We start from the raw sequence: 19111 nt of genomic DNA, 5'->3' as shown, positions 1-19111 counted from the left end.
CTAGGGTATCGAACTGGGATTCTGAAATTAACCTTATTCAGTAAATCAGAACAATCAAGGAAACCATTTATGAGCTTAAAGAAGAATATAGCATCAGAATGTCGTCGCCTGACAGAAAGATTGTTAAAAGAAAGGATTTTTAAAATGTCGGAAACAGTAGAATGGGTATAGGTAGGAAAAAGGTAGCGTAAGGATTTAATAAATTTAAGTTGAACTTTCTCAATACAATTAATATGGGATAAATAAAAAGGTGACCAGATAATTGAGGCAAATTCAAGGTGAGACCTTACAAAGGAAAAATAAAGTAATTTTAGTACATAAGGATCATTAAAGGGTTTTGTTGAGCGGAGTAGGAATCCAAGAGATTTAAATGCTTTGTTGGTAATAAAAGAAATATGTTCAGAGAAATCTAGTTTATTATTGAGTATTACACCAAGATCCTTAATAGAAGATGACGTGTTAAGGATTGAATGATTTAATTGATATTGATTAGTAATAATTGACTTATTTCTAGTGAAATTTAAAATAGAGCATTTTTCTAGATTAATAAAAAGATCATTATTTAAACAATATATAGAGAATCTATCTAGATCTTCTTGTATCTTATGACAATCGTCTATGGTGTATATAGGTTTGTAAATTTTTAAATCATCAGCGTAAAGAAGTATAAAGGAATGTTTGAAGATGTATGAGATATCATTAATATAGAGTAAAAAGAATAAGGGACCTAAATGCGACCCTTGTGGGACACCGGAAGGAATATGTCTAAGTGATGATCTAAAACCATTGAGAATTATGATTTGGTGACGATTTAGTATATACGAAGAGATCCAACGAAATAAATTTCCTCGGATTCCAAGGGACCAAAGTTTATTGAGTAAAAGGTTGTGATTGATTTTATCAAAAGCTTTAGAGAAATCCGTATAAACGACGTCTATTTGGATTCGTTTGTCCATATAAGATGTGAGAGTACTAGTGAAATTAAGCAGGTTAGTCTCTACCGATCTCCCCTTAAAAAAACCATGTTGTTCAGGTATAATGTAGTTTTTGAAATTGGAGAAAAGGAAATTATAGATAATTTTTTCAAAGATTTTACTAATGACAGATAGTTTAGATATAGGACGGTAATTCTCAATAAGATTCTTATCACCTTTTTTAAAAATAGGGGTGATGTAAGATAATTTCCAATAGTCAGGAAATTTACCGTTCGACATAGAAAGATTGAAAAGGATTGTTATGGGAAGAGATAATGGGACAGCACATTTAACAAGGAAAAAAGAAGGCAAACCATCACAACCCGCACCAAGATTAACATTGAGAGAGTTGATGTGACTGAGTACAGTAGATAAATCAAAATGAAAAGTAGATAAGTTACAAGAAGAAGTATCTGTATTAGAGATAGAAAGGTTAATGGTAGAATCACTATTGAAAGTGGAGTCAAAATAGTCAGCAAAAATGGTACAGATTTCAGAACCATGTGAAGCCGACTTATTTCCATAATACATTACGGAAGGATATGAAGAGGAGGTATTTTTTTTTGAATTTATATATGACCAAAATGATTTGGGATTAGTTTTAATATTATTTTGAATAAGAGAAATATAATTTCTAAAGCAGATTAAAGAATATTTTTTAATTCGAGCTCTTAATAGTGAAAAACTTTGATAATCTAAGGGATTTGAATAAATTTTAAATTTTTTATGGAATTTGTTTTTTTCTTTTATTATTTTAATAAGAGACGATGTAAACCAAGGGGGATATTTGGTACGCTTAGATTTAAGAGTAAAAGGGACGTGGCATTCAATAATATTTTGTAAGGTATCGTAAAATTTTTTACAAGCTAAATCAATATTTAAATTGGACAAAAGTGAATTCCAATTGATATCGCTTAAAATTGGAATAATTGTAGCATAGTCAGCTTTTCTAAAGAGGAAAGTTTTATTATAATTATAATTCAAGGGTGAAGATTTGTTGTAAATTATTGAGATGCAAAAGGATAAATGATGAGAATCTTCATGGATTAGCGTAGAGTCAGCACGAGAAATATATAAGGGGAAACTACTAATAGCTAGGTCAAGAATACGATTATTAGTATTTGACAAATAATTGTATTGATAAAGTTTATTATAAGATAAGAATTGAGTAAAGGAAAGGGAAGAAAAATTAATACAATTGGAAGGAAATAGATGCAGATTTGAGTCGTATTTTGTCCAATCAATAGTGGGAAGATTGTAATCACCGAGTAAAATGAATCGATCCTCTGGATAATTGGTTATTAGATCAGATACTTTATTTAAATGGGTAACTAATAGAGTTTGGTGAGAATTACCAGGAGGAATATAGACAGTACAGATATTTAGTTTAAAAAATTTAGTGGTAATAGTAATCCAAAGGTCTTCTGTGGAAGTTAACCAATTATTTTGAATGACAGAGGGTAGATTATTTTTCACAGCTATGATTACACCACCACCAAATATTTGGTTATGAAGAGAATAATCTCTGTCACGTCGAAACACCTGATATCTGGCATCAAAAAACTCACTATTATTGAATGAGTCATTTAGCCAAGTTTCTGATAGACAGATAATATCATAATTATTAACTAATACATTTTGAAGAAAAGAGTCAGATTTAGTTCGGAGACCTCTGACATTTTGATAATAAATGACAAGACGATTAGAAGACATTGTAAAAAAGGAAGTAGATAGAGCACGTACTGATATAAATATAAATATCCATATGCATAAATGAAAATAGATATATGCATATAAACATACACATAACTGCATACACAGATAAAGATATGGAATTATTAAGCAAACCATCCTTGGTGATACCAGTTGAAATGCAAAGGTATACATGGACACAAATATAAAAACGAACTCGTACCTTTTTTAGTTTATGAGTAAAATATATGTAAATAGCATAGTTATATAGTAATAATAAAAATAATAAATTATATAGCCATACGTACATAATTGTTTGCACATACATTATAATATGTGATGCAGACCAGTAGACAATAAATGCATAGATAATTATTAGGTTATTAAAATTTAATATTGCACTTAGTCATTTGATTTTGCAAAGATCTGATTCTTTTGAGATTTGTATGATATTGGAGCTCGCACTTTTTCTAATCATGATCTTGCAATCTTTAACCCACAAGTAGGCGTAGTTATATTCAGTTTTCAATTGGCGTGCTCGCTTCAATAATAATTTATTCGTTGGTGTAAGGTGATCCGTTACGTATAGGGTGGTGGGCGGGCCTGGAATATTGATGTCGTTGGTGGTGATGCCGCGGCGGGCGCGCACGGCCGCCATCAGCAGGTCCTTACGACGGCGCTGAGTGAACCGTACGACCACTGATGACGTGCGCACACTCACATCGCTGTTGCCCTCTCGCTGTTGCTGTTGCTGTGAACCTGCAACGCCCTGGGACGGGTACGGCCGCACACGGTGTATGGTGTCAATATCTGTGTCGCACAATTTGTGACCCACGACAGCACATAAGTCATATAATATAGACACTAGATTTTCACCCTTTTTCATAGGTATGCCGGATATTTCTACATTGTTTTTTCTAGAGAATTGATCTTGCAGATTGATACTGAATATACCATTGATACTGAATTTTATTTCAACAATTCCGTCGATTGCCATTTTTTATTTTATAATATACTTGAAAACACCAAATTAGCTCATTTCAAGCATTTTTTGTATATATTGATCTCTCTATATTATGTATGTACGAACAATTTGCGAATAACATCCGTAAATAATGATACTTGAACAACTTATTCAACTTTCGAAGTTCTATTATTGGCCAAGTGGGCTGTGTTTTTATTCCCTTGCGTTCGATTAATCTAATTTATCTCGTATATCCTCAATAAACTTCGTTCATTGACCGTAACATGTTCCTTAGACATACATATTTATCCGTTGAAACGTTTCTAATGCAGATTTATAAATCGGCACTTTGCGTGCTACATTTCTCGTTATCGTGTCTGATTCGATTTATGAAAATATTGGCTAGAACTTGGCGTTCAATTTACTCGTATTCACGACATCCCGGTCGAATTCTCAGAAACATCCCCAACAACCCACGCATATGTGATTCGATGAACAAATTTCAAAGCACAAATTAGTTAATTCAGCAAATATGTATGTACATATGTTTATTTGTAATATGTAAATACACTGTTACAAATTGAATATAAAAGTGATTTATAAAAAAAAATCTACATGGATTTTATTATAGCTTCGGTAACTTTGCGTTGGAATTTAAAATTAAGAAATATTCTTATTTTTTACAAGGCTCTTTTATGTATTACTTCGCAAACAATTCAGTATCTATTTAAATTTTTTTTAAATAAAAAATAATGGTGTTTTAAAAAATTAAACACCATTCGTCGTATTCACCTAGTCTAGAAGAGCCTTTGAGTTACGCTGCGATTCAAACACTTGTGTATATTTACATCGAAGATGTACTTGTATTTACGTGAGATATAAATTGTCATGTAAATACGAAATGATTTGTGGTTCGCTAGCATACACCACGGTGTACATTCAATGTAGATCATTTATTTTTTACCCCATATACTCCCATGAATGTACATATATACGTAAGTACCCCCATATACACGCATGTACATTTATAAAAAGGAATTTTAATACGTAAATTCCAACAGTGTCTCTATGGGACCAATTACACTATATAGTTATAGCCTATGTATATGGATATTTTACTACACACACATAAATTCCATATTTTTTAGAACGTTATATATGCATGTTTTAGTAAAATATATGCACGAAGTCTCTTTTCAAAATTGAATTGGTATTGGAAATACAATATAAAACGAACTGATATACAATAATTGAATATATGCATACGTACACACATGCTGTATGTATAAATGTATATATACATATATATATATATATATATATATATATATATATATATATATATATATATATATATATATATATATATATACATATATATATATATATATATATATATATATATATATATATATATATATATATATATATATATATATATATATATATACATACAACATGTGTGTATGTATATATGATAATCCATTAGTACTGCATGACATCATATCCAACACTAGTTTATCTCTTGCTACAGAACCGACGCTTAAAGTGCACATTCTGTTCTACACTATTACTTCAACATCAGTATGCTAGTACTTGTATATCTAGTATAAGATGTATAGGTATATCATAGATCCTTTTGAAATTTCACATGCACACTGGCAACATTATAGGCATTAATTTACGAAGATAATACTCGGAGGCACACACAATAGTCATGCATAGGGTGGGGGGGGGGTTGTAAGGAGGTGGTAATGGTGAATGTTGACTTTAGAGGGTTGTTGGGTGGTTGCAGAGCACCTTGAGTAGCTGCCATTAACGGGTGGCAACCACTAAACTTTGTATCGATCCCGCAAATGCGGTCAACACTTCACGTTCCATACGATGTTTAAATACATAAATGCGGTCGAAACGAATTAAAATGTAGGCCACCTCGACATCATTTTCCGGACAGGATTAATCCTTTATTAGAGCGAGGGAACAACGGTTATAACCATGTTCTACTCTCCTCTTCTTTTTGTAATTCCATGACAAAATCCTTTCTATTTTCGTGCACGGTTAAATATGACAAAAGCAACCAAACAAAAGATGCGATGTTTATCCAGTTTAGTCTCGAGTACACAAATCGCTTTGTTCATCATTCGTTCTTATATTTTTAACATCCTCTGCGAAAGGACCGTGGAGGCTCGTATTGTATTATTTTTGATTTGCATTGTTCGATATCAAAAATAAATATATTTTATTATACTAACTGGCATAAAAAATATACATATGTATATGTACAACTTGAACAAGAGAAATACAACGTGATTCAAATTTAATTTGTTTTAATAGTAAATTTTATTATTGAATCCCCTAATTGAAGAGTTTTTTCAAAGTCGAAACATTATTTTAGCCGAAAAAATTGTATGGCCGCGTGTTATGAAAATTCTTCTGCTCGTTTTTCATATAATATTGAAACACATAGACACATAACATATGTACATATAAGATTTAAGGTGAAAGTTAAAAATTTAAGGTGTGTTAATTTTTTTAAATAGTAAAAAATAAAAATAAAACTACTTCTTCGAAATTTTTGCCGAGATAATCGATTATTTGGTGGCACAGGTCATTGTTGAAAATTAATGAATATTTTATTAAAAGAATACTCTTAAGTTTATTAAAATTTAAAGGAATCAATTTTTTTTAATTAATTAATTAATTAATTAAAATTATTTTTTTATCAAAATAATACTCGAGCCTTTACTCATTTAATATAATATGTATAATATTTATTACATTGACTGACGTACGCAGCATTGCTTGGATTCCGTTTTGTGCAACTCGAAGTGAATAAGTTCAATTTATTTCATTTCATTAAAGTAAAACATATTCTTACGATACTACATGCATATGTACATATGTATGTACATACATATGTATATTGAAAATTTAAAATGAATTTTCAAAAAGTTAGTTAAAAAACTTATAATGAGTAGGATTTTCTATTCACCCGTCTATGTGCCGCACTTATGTATGTAACGGTCAAACAAAGTTTAAATTAAAATTTTAGTCAACGTATGCGGTGTACTTTTGAATTAATAAGTTTGAATACCCAATATAGTATGTACACACATATACATACTATATGTGTATATGTATGCACACACAAAAATGTATGTGTAAAAACCTATGCAAATTGTGTGAAGTATTTATAGAACATTTTACTCTATTCAATTTTGATAAGTTCAATGTTTCCTTAATATATTCGTACTCTCACTCCAACGCAAGATATTAATTAAAATGTCTGTATTTAATCGATCATTTTAATTCAAAGCTACCCAAAATATTAGCCGACCAAAATATTTGTTGCTTAGTTTAAATCTCTCTGCAAACATTTAAACGCTGATTTTCAAATTGCATTATAAAACCCGATTGAGAAAAATTACACTCGGCGTCGTGGGACCGATCGGGTAAAAAAAATCATTAAAATTCAATGTCACTCAAAAATTACCCGGTGACGCGAAACGTCGCGAAATGCGCGTATTATTAGCGAAAAACCAGGACAGGGCTCGAATGTGCGTCGAAAATTCTCTCGTTTTTACTTTTTTTTTATACATATTATATATAATTGTGTCAGTGTTTATTTTTTGTTTTGGTCGCAAGTTAATTCGGCGCCATTGACTGACAGCTCATTATCACTCACACATTATGAAAAAGCCGGGCGACACGTATCGATCCGATCTCGCACGTGGGAAATTACTCGTAATTTAATAAAACGTCAGGTGGCAGCGTTAGTGACACCGCAGAAAATCGTGAAAAATGTAGGAAAATTCGCATGCGAGATTAATAGTGGCGGATTATTTATGTGTGTGCGACGCAGTCGTTTTTCACTCCGCTCCGTAAACGCTGTGTTCCGATTTCGTTTTTCCCGCGTCAGGTGCGGCCAATCCTCGGCCCGCGGATCATATACGGTGCGTCGAATACGTCCATTCTAATTTTATATATGTAATTTGTGATTTTCATCTTTTGTAGACGTCATCGCTGTACAAAAAGGACATACATATGTATGTGTACATATGTACATAGTTTAAAATATAATTTGGATAGCTTATCTTTTACGTGAAAAATCGATGTATTTTATTGTTAGTGTACTTCGTATATATATGACTTTTACAGTAGAAAGAACATACTTTATACAAAAATAATTTTTTTTTTAAAGTTTTTTAGAATAAATTAATTTAAAACTTTTTATGATAAAACAAAATCGAAATCTTTTAGATTGAAATAAATGTATATAATATCTATGTTGTACATGGGTCTGGTTCACTACATCGAAAGTCGAAAGATCGAAAAGCAAATATCGGAAAGCAAAGAACGAAAATCGAAAGATCTTAAGTCGAAAGATCGCATGCATGGTAAACGGTACTATGTATATATATAATATATGTGGGCTCGTCACGGAGACCGAATATATGTATACATATATATATATATATATATATATATATATATATATATATATATATATATATATATATATATATATATATATATCAGTGGCGTGCGGTGAAATTCTCTCTCTCTCTCTCTTTTTGTCGTACAGCCTTACTTAATGTGCACGGGCAGGATACAAGAGGAACAGCCTGTTCCTCTTGTATCCTGCTCGCGCAAATTAAGTAAGACTGTACGACAAAAAAAAGAGAGAATTTTACCGCTCGCCACTGATATATACTACCCGCTCTTCATATGTATTCATGTGAACGAACATCGTCATAAAGATTTCGATTTTTCGACATTCGATGCATTCGATACAAATGTATATTAGTAAAGATATTAATTGCTATAAAAACGGTGTATTACAATTTATTCTGATTATTGAAACGCACCTTAAAGTTTTCTCGTTTACTTTGTAATCTGTTTCGCTTTAATAAACCGCACACTCAAATCTTATTCGCCTAGTTAAATATGCGTTTCATCAATTTCTATGAATCATTATATGTATGTATATTCACAGTTCTTGTTTTTAAAAATATTTTGCTTTCATTTTGGAATATTGAAAATTTATTATATTTGCACAGCGTATGCGTGAAATGAATTTCCCGACCACAATAATTGGAGCTCGATCGGCACAGCGATCGACCAATATTGAAAATTTAATTTATAACGACAAAATCAACCAATTGTCTGGGAATTGGAATTTTCACGCGTCATTTAGCAGAGCGTAATCATTATGTCAGTTCCAAAAAACTTTCGTCCGAATGTGAAATTTCAAAATTTTCATCCGCACAGCCATAATAATATCACCAACAATAACAATATTTTACCACCGTACTTATCGCTGACTTTTATAAATTTAACTTACATACTTTAATATCTAACAAAATCCGATTTTTTTTAAATTTAGATTCTATTATTGAATCTTTTTATTTTTAGCCTTCAAACTTACCTATTACGTTATAAAAAAAAAATAGGTTTTAAATATTTAATTTAAGCTTTTCTCTTCATTCGTACCCTCAAACGGATCACCCATCCATTTCAACGCCAATACCACTCATTTTCAATCCGTATTCTATTTGTTATAATCAATACTTAAACACTGTATTCAATTAGTCAACAACGTTAAATGGTTTTGGTCAGTTATTATAATGAATATTATTTGTTATTATCGTACGAGCTTAATTATAGATATCGATTGGTAAATATTTTATTAAAATACTGACCAACGATATCTATAATTGAGCTCCGATATTTTGATATGGTCAGCTTATTTTGACAGTTAGTTTCTTGAACATATGAAAGACTAATATGTATAATGGACATTTTAATAAAAATATTTACCTTCCAAAAATGTATAACTTTAAAAGTACTAAGTGCCTATATTTAAAATGATAAAATATATGCATTATCGTTTAGTAAATTTTAAGACATTGGCATTTAATTTAAAAAAAAGTCGAAAATAAATTAGATTTTTATTATATATGATTTAGCATCGTCCAATCGTCGAATAGTACAATCCAAGAATCTTGTGGTCCAGGAGAAAGTCAGAGTGCTCGTGACAGCGTACAATTTACGCAGCAGCTGCACTTTATTTATTTCCTTGAAAGCAATAAGAAAGCAAAGGGAGGTAAGAAGAGGGTGCGGTGCCGATTTAGTCGTCGTCGATTTTTAAGATTTGTTTGAAAAATCGTATAAGATTTTCTCGTTGCCGCCGTCTGCGGAAATGAAAATCCCGTAGCGCACGGTGAAAAACCGTTTAAATAACCTGTCAATCTCTAGGTGGAACAGTTTTCTTTGGAGCACAACACATTCGGATTGTTTCGAGAGTGCGCTTACTTCGTCGGCTCTTTTTCATCTTTCACGTCTGCGAACAATCATATTATACATTGTGGCCATTTTGTATAGACAAACCGTCCGTCTGTCGTCAGAGATTACGTGCTTATCCGCTGCCAAGCGTCATCATTACTCAGTGTTTTATATTGATTTGAATACTACTAATAGACGCTGATTTATTTTAACGTACATAACACTCTATAATCATTTCATAATTATTTTTCATTAAATATGTAAATAAATAAATACCAAATTATAATACATACATAAGTATGTTAATAAAGTTATTTCAGTGTGCCTTTTCATACAATGTATACAAAGTTAAATTTACACATTCGAATGTTCATGTGTATGCACATAGTTATGCATACGTTAAATTCGTAAACTCGATAGTTTGTTACTTTGTTCGACCTTCCATAATATTAAAACGATAAGCAGTTAATTATATAATATTACATATGTATATGAGTTTTATTTATGTGATACTATGTATGTATATGTATCCACATATTTACATATGTATGTACATAAAATGTAATTAGAACACTTAATGTTGATCTTGTAGTTGAAAAATTTTAAATCATTTACCACAGCTTTTATTCACTTTAATTCGAACACTCAAATATAGTAAAAATCGTACTTAAAAAATGCTAAAACGATATTGAATACATTTAGTACGCATTCCAAAATCTTTTCGATGGGTTTTTTTACGCTTCAAAACATACTATTGACAGATTTTTTTTTTATTGAATTTTGGACTACAACGGTATATACGCCTACATGTTTGTGATAATATTTTTCTCGAAACGTTTCGAAAATCATTCTGATACAGCGGATTACGGCTCACTCCCATTCAATATGCAATATTCGCGAGTTTATTCGAGACACGATCTAAATTCAAACTGAACCTTTTTCAGTCATTATTACAACATTTTCTTATCGTTTCACACACGTCTTTTATCGATCCAACGTTGAAGCCAAGATCTTTCTTTAAAAAATTAGCATTCACCACCCCTTCGTTCGCGTGCCACTCATATAAAATTCATCCCTGTTCTTATGTGCGAAAACGCGGGATAAAAAAAATGACGATGAAAATGATGAAAAGGGGGCGGCCGGAAAATGAAGTTACTTATAGGGCTGAGATGAAAATCGTAGGGAAACGTTTGAGTGTTCGTCGCAAAGATATGCACCTGTGGCTTTATGTGTAAACAAAATTTACATTGCTTTATTTGTATAATATACATACATATGTCTTTAGGGTATTTCAGAAAGACATGTAGGATTTTTTTTAAATTCAATTATAAAAAAATAGGAAAATAAAAAAAATTCTGTTTCGTTACAGAGTAGACACATTATGTCTACTCTATAATGAATTATAGTCGAAATAGATTTAAATAAAGAAAATTGATGGCGTTTAATCGGAAGCCAGTGATGGTCATTGACGTTAAAAATACACTCCATTGACCGATTGGAGTGTATAACTGCATAAAGGTTTATAACTGCATAAAATAAACGTGTATAACTGCATAAGTTCTGTGATTATGTAGTGATCCGTTATAAATTTTACTACGATATAAGATCTAATCATTCTGGCAAAACATCAATCGTAGCTGCATGTAAACAGCAGTAAAAAAAGCATTTTTTGGTAAATTCTATATACATAGATATGTACATTCATATGTTCCGTACTGTGTACGTGGCGTAAATGTAACAGCAGTAGCTGACATAGCCTATTCATACTAAAAAGCAGTACATGTTACCATAACGTATCAAGCAAAACAGGTTTTCTATGGCTTTTTTGGGAAAATTCGTCATTCGTGCACTCGCTACTATAACGTTCCGAAAATGAGCATTAAATACTGAATAGTATGAAGAGAGCTACTTTTTTTCCGTGCATAGATTATACAGAAAGTCGTAACGCCTCAGACAAAGTGTATTTAAAGTGTCAGAAGTCTCTTACACTATGAGTTTATTATGTTTATATAAAATAAATATGGATGGAACGTATGTTGGCTTTAATAAATAATGAGATGTGAGCACTTTTGTCTGAATGTCTGTGAACTATGGGATTTTAAAAGCAACTTTAGTAATGGCGCGAGCACCTGTCTTAGGCCGAAACGCTCGGCAATTTGAATTGTATATTCGAGTACGAGTTATATGCGTACATCTGCGTCCAGAAAGTTTCGCGAATAAATTTGTGTCGCAGATTCGCACAGGGTCATAAAATACTACGGTGGTAGATACATAGGTATGATATAGAATGTATGACATCAACAAAACCCATGAAAATTAAATGAATATTTTTATAGTAAATTTGGTTTTAAATTAAATCTTATATTCTACAGTGGAAGAAAAAACGCTTTCTACTTTCATACTTAAGTACTCGCTATGCATTTAAGTGAGATAGATGCAATTTCCTAAAGCCTTTTAAGTCCCTGGATTTGTAACCACGTGAAAGATAGACAAAGAAAACGTATCTGTCCTTCAGGGCATATATGTATGTACATACAATGTAAAATGTTGCACAATTTCTGTCTCCTAATATAATAAAATGTATGTAATCTTATTTTACAAATTTTATACGTAGTATTTATATTTTAAAAAGGTCTTACTCAGAGTAACCATCTATAGCAAATTCAATTAACAAGATATTGTTATTGAGAGTAATTTAAACGATATCGCATAAAAAATAATAATAGTTATAAAATTTCGATTTATTTTATCGAATGTACAACAAAAGGTTGTCAAATTTATAACACTCTTTGAAATATACCGCTTTGAAGTTTATCAAAATTGATACATAAAGAAACACTATTAACGAATTATATTTCATTTGATTCGCAGAATGGCCATGAGATACTACTAAGGATTTTAGTAGACATAAAATTTTCTACCTTTAAGTGAGTATTTTTAATACATAAATTTTTTTTTAATTTTAATAAACTTTTTCAGCACTAATTGCATATTTCCAGTCTAATCATCATAAGCATAACTTTTTGGATTAATATTTTTTTTATTTGATGGCTCAAAAAATCCCTTTTTTATGTTTATAGAGCTAATCAATATTTACTGAGCTTTACCCATCGATATATTTTAGTTCGCTTTCGTTTATGAGTGTTTAAAAAATGTTTTACATGAACAAACAATAATTGAGATAGAAAACCAATCTTTATTAAGGTGGCTAAATGAAATGTTGGCAAAAACACAGATAAAAAAATATATTATCTACTATATAATTTCTAAAAAGACTTTGTATGTATGTAAGGTTTAAAGGTTTGGGTGGGAGCATTGAAAAAAAATGACGAGGATATCGATATCGTTGAAAAAATATTTTTTTTCGATTCAAATAAATTTAATAAAAAAACAAATGAAGTTTACTATTAGATTTTTTTGTCGTGTTTAAGCTTTTTATGTAACAAATTCCGAGCGAAGTCAGGTAAAACCACTAGTAATTTATATTTTTGACTTTAAAAATTTGTTAGATAATCATTTATTTAATTGGGTATTTTAAAGCAACAAAAATAAAAATTATTAAAAAAAACCAACTGAATATCAACTCCAATACTCACTTTAAGCATAGCAATACTAAACTCTGTAAAAATTGTGAATTTTTTTAGGCGCCCATATTTCATAAACGTCAGCGAACCCAAAAAAATCATCATATTCGAATTCAGTGGGCTAAGATTGATCAGCTCCGCTTTGTGATTTTAACTGATTCGAACTCGGAATCGATTACTGATCATGTTTTCGTGATCTATAAATAATGTATGTATGTGTGTGTGTGTGACTGTGTATTTTTGGGATTTTTTGAATACCATTCGAACTGAAACTTAGTACCGGTTACTGAAATTCTTATCGATACAATTGCATTTTTTGTTGCATAGTGAACATATGTAATACTAGTGAGTGACATAAATGACGCAACTTGTCAGTCACTCTGACTTGACTTGAGAATCTGAAAATTCTCCAACCCAAAATACAGACTGAACTCCGCCATATGTCTAATATTTAAAAGAAAAGAAAAAAAATGACATGTCTTAAGTTAATTGGGTTGCTTTTGAAATTTAAAAAAAAAAGATAAAGTAAAAATTAGATACCTACATATTTTATAAGTCAAAGTACGCCGTTTAACTCATCGAGTACTTAATCTAGCTAAGCGCTTTTACCTGCAGCAAGCGACTATTATAAAAGCAGTCGTTAAAAATGAAATAATACCGCAAAAATTTAATTTGCGTCGCGTTATGACAACCTCGAGCACGACGAAGGAATGAAATAGAAACCGAGTGGGAAAAAAAGGAATATACGAAGCAATCGTAAAACTTTGATGGCGGATCGTAACCCGGACCGAAAAGCTCGCGATTTCGAACGTTGCAGCGAAATGAATAAATTGCGTCTCGCTGTAAAGCCGTAAAGCTTTCACGAAATGACTTTCAACGTTGTCAGCACGTGGCGTAGCCTTCATTCATTACGCACGTTCATGAAAATATTATACTAATCCAAAACCGTGATTATCATCATCGGAAAATTACAGTTTCAGTGAAATATTATGTTTTAAAATCTGGTTAGAAGGATTGCAGGGACTAGAGTCAATATATTACGTACATGTATGAAGTACGCTTTCATTTTAGACGGAGATGCCAGAGGCACATCCTTGTTACGTATTAATGAGGTATCCTCGGGCGAAGAGCTGCACGAGCTCAAGTTTTATCCTGCAAACTGGGGTGGAGATGGCAGTGCAGAGGGATGAGATGGGATGGCTTTCGAAGAAGAAATTTTATGATTTCAGCCACAGCCCGGGCGGATGAGCTCACTTTATAATTATGTAATATTTACGGCTTGTCTGTGGGGCCCGCGATAAGCCTCATCCGGCCCTGTGAATGTCGAAACATAAATTATTACCATTGCTTCTACCAGTTCGGAAACAAAACTTCGCTTGGAAATTATTCACCCGTCAATATTCATTCTTTTATATTCATACTCTTACGGGAGCCGAATTTGTAAAGTGGGTAAAAATTAATGTTCAACCGGGCTGCGACCGCTATGTGGAACATAGTAATTTGTAATCCATGGCGCTTACCTCTCGTCAATTTTAATCGGATTATAGTGAAACGAAATCCCACTATATGTTAATTGGATTTATAGGATAACAAGCGATCTTGTTATCCTTGTCTTCCTAGTAATTCGCAAGTCGATAATTGGTATTAAATTGTATCAAATATTATATACGAGGGATATTGTTTTTGTAAGAATCGTCTCGTCATAATTTATTGTAATTTAATGTCCTTATTAATGTAATACAATGGATACATTAGGCCGGAGCGAAAAACATCGATGGACCTAGTAGAAAACTTTCGTCGTATCAAGGGAAAGTAAAATAATAAAAATCATCACATACGTGCATATATCATCACATGCGGCCCAAACCTCTTAGTAATATATTTAATTAAATTAGTTTAAGCCGGGATCATAATTTTAATTGAAATCCCAATCATAGAAAATTATTTGATTGAAATATTGATCATGAAATCCCACATATTTGTACATTTGTTGTTGAAATATTGTTTAAATTCCTTTTATTTATTTATTTATTTTATTTTATTGTCACAAATCAATACACACTCGCCATTACAGATTTGCTCCAATGCGACGGGTGTACGTTAATGAAATACATAAACAATCAGAAATCAGAAATACAGTAATACATACATATACAATCAGAATATATAGAATATAACAATTAATCAGAAATAATAATCATAGTGACATCTATGGATTTCAGATTACTGTGTATAATTAATACAAATTATACACAGGCAGATTTTTGTGACAACAGGATTAGATTTTTTAATACCAATTTTCAGGAACCGTTTCAGCAATGATCAGATAAAATTGGCAAACTCTGATAGAGAAACGATCGATTTGGAGTCACAAAACCCCCAAATCTAACCAGCAGTGGCGAGGACACGAACCTATGACCTCAGTGATGCTAAATATATACGCTATCAATAAGCCAAACTGCTGGCTAATTTTTTAATTTTATTTATATTATAGTACATTATTTTATTACTACAGTTTTATTAAATACATTTATTTTTTTACTACAGTTTTTTTTTAACTACCCAGTAACTGTATGTATTTATGCAGGCTAGCACTAGCCTACTTATATGTTTAGGGAGTATTCAAATCAGATTCATTACTCTCTCATAAGCTTTCTAAAAATACGATAAATTTATAATTTTGCTTTTACATGGTTTAATGGAAGAAACAAAAGTGCACAATTTAATATATGCATTTAGAGTGTATGTGTATTATAATACAGAGTGATTCAAGTCTCTCAATCGATCGGTTTTTATATAAAAATTATCCCAACGGAGTGAGATAATTTTCTAGCCTGTCCGAGTTGGCTATCGATCGCAAATTACAACCTGAGTACCGTACGCTGAGCACGTTTCTACTAAAGAATGCCTCAATAAAATCCGAATCTCTGGTTTAGATGTTCTCTTTTTAGCAACACGTAACGGTCAGGTGTGTCGGCATACCACCCTGATATGCAAATACACCCCCTGGTAATATATTCGGAGTCTAGAGTAGTGCAAACTCAACTGTTGCCCCCGGCGTGCTAGAAACAATCTAAATATTTAAAGGTGCCAGGATTATCCCGTCCTCTCTTTCCCCTCACCCTTTCGTCAAGTTAGTTAGAATTCCGTTGTACGGGAAATAACATTTTTGATGTTAAAAATTGCCAAGATTCGCTAAATCTGCTTTCGTGAATAATTTTAACTGTGTTACTTTAACATTTAAAAAATATTTTTGAATTCCAAGTTATACGGAAAGTTTGCATTAAATATTGGTATGTATTATATTTAAAGGTACATACATACATATGTTTGCTTAGAATTCATCAAATTTGTGGTCTTACTAACGATATATTTCACAACCAACTTAATATTTATCTATACAATACCTTAAATATGACCATTGAAATGTGTCTGAAAAAATACTGCATTTATTGCTTGATTTATCGGAAAAAAATTTAAACATATGTACATTATAATTCAATAATGAAATCAATTGCCGATTTCCCAACTTTTGGAGTGAATTTTGACGAATAATAATTAAATTTCACCGCACAAAAATCTACTACAAAATGGTGCTTTTTTATGTAAAACAGGGGAATAAAAAAGGTGCTCGGTTTTTCTTCGTGGGCGTTTGTGTAATACGTTGGAAAAGCGTTTTCACTTGGCCGACGCTGAAGTAGAGTTTTTCCAAGGTGGAATTGAAGTATCTGGAGAAAAATAAAAGCCTTTTCAAGCGTCAAAGTTTCAAGGATGTAAAAACATTATTTTCTCTCAACACAATGACTAACTTTCACTCAAAATTATGATACGATTCAACTTAGTGAAATATAGATTTTCAATAAATAATTAATATTTATTATTATTTTTACTGTTTATTATTATACTGTTTATAGTTATATACTAATTATTCATTATTTTAATTAAATATGACATTTAAAATATATTCATTTTATTGTTCATATAAATTTCAATTTCAAACTTTGAAAAGAAAATTTATTTTATGAAATCACTATTATATTTTCAATTAATTATATCATATGTATATACGGGCACTCTACATACAATTTGAAATTTAAAAACTTGTTATTGCATGCCATCAAAATTTAATATTTCTGCTAAGATTAGTAATATGAAATACTTTTTATTAAAATATTATAATGAGCCAAATACATCGAACTCGTTTATGTACATATGTATATACATGTGTATGTACATGCATTTATGTTCATATCATAATGTGACGATTTCTGCTTAAATTAATGTTCAATAGCTATTTCTGAAAAGCCATAAATGGCGTATCACCTATTTACCTATAATAATTGGCGTGCCATATTCAATTAGGGCGGATGCAAAATTAAATGCATTTTCTGCCATGAAGCGCCTAAGTGCACGGGCACTTAGGTATTATGTTAACATGTGGCGTGCCACACGTGCAAATACTGTACGACATTGCAAATTTGCCTCGACTACAAACACGAAAAAACCGCATGTCATACACTTAGTAAAGATGTACATAAAATGTCATAACTGTTGTCTATTAACGATTTTCTTGATGATCTTCAAGTCATATAAAATCTTCAATTTAGATTATACATATGTACATATGTATATCTAGATTAGATCCTCATTACAAGCCTCTTCTATGTTTAATTTTTGTGATGAAAATAGACATAGGTCGAGCTATGATCGTAAATAACAATCGATAAGGACATAATTTATTGCAAAGCTTAGAAAAGGTCATGGATATGTGCTTTCAAAAATAAAGTTTCATAGTACAACCCGTGCAATAAATTTCTAAAAAGAACAATTTCCAAAATGCATACTTAAGAGGGCTGGACACCAGCGCCTTGTCCATACAAATGTATTAGACTTCTCCCTTCCTCAATTATGGCACTAGAGAAATTATTTTTTAATATGCGATGGATATCTACCATTGGGTTGCATCTATCGTTTTATTTTTTTGATTAGTTATTTTTTATAGGAGCTAAGAGCCGCCAAACATCAATAAAATCGCCTCTTTTTTACACCCACGAAAAGAGTCCAGCGTGCTTATTTAACGGTCGATTTAAAAAAAAATACGCGCATAGTTGCACAGAAAATATCTTTCTCATACCGATGATGAAATTTTTTTAAAAATTGGTCCAGTTTCGGAGGAAAAATAGAAGAATACGAAACCTCGATTTTATCAATTTAAAATACGTTTTATCTGGTCGAAGCGCAACTGTCGCATTCACTCAATATATATATTGATATATATTGTCGCATTCACTCAATATATACATTCACTCAATATATATATCGAAGAAAGTAACGGCAACAAAATTAAGGTTTCGGGTGTACAGCCCTCTTAATTGTTTATTTTATCTTTACAGGAATTAAAAAAAATCACTTATGTTTTTTTTTTACTTTTTTTCATTACGGGATTGCCTCAATGTGACACCTAGATATACATATATGTGTGTATGGTCAACTTTGTACATGCATACTATGTATATATACATATATATTAGGTGCACAGAAGTGAAGCATTTTCCGAATACATTTTCGAAATTACATAAGAGCACTATTTCGGAGTTCGGTCTATTGGTCCA

General features: G+C 31.3%; 1 protein-coding gene across 3 annotated transcripts in view; it reads left to right on the top strand.

Moving 5' to 3' along the window:
- LOC143909714 (5-hydroxytryptamine receptor 1-like) overlaps positions 1–19111 on the top strand; it is a 108634-nt gene that overhangs the window by 77068 nt on the left and 12455 nt on the right. For 2 of the 3 annotated variants that reach the window (XM_077427833.1, XM_077427836.1), the window contains one exon: positions 12787–12842. The exons of the other annotated variant lie outside the window; for it this stretch is intronic. The gene's annotated coding sequence lies outside the window, so the exon portion shown is untranslated. The remainder of the gene's footprint in view (positions 1–12786; positions 12843–19111) is intronic. 3 annotated transcript variants of the gene reach the window in all.

Source organism: Arctopsyche grandis, chromosome 3 (genome assembly GCF_051622035.1).
Source record: "Arctopsyche grandis isolate Sample6627 chromosome 3, ASM5162203v2, whole genome shotgun sequence".
NCBI lineage: Eukaryota > Metazoa > Arthropoda > Insecta > Trichoptera > Hydropsychidae > Arctopsyche > Arctopsyche grandis.
Note: the sequence above shows the minus strand (reverse complement) of the source record. Positions and strands in the feature narration are given on the sequence as shown.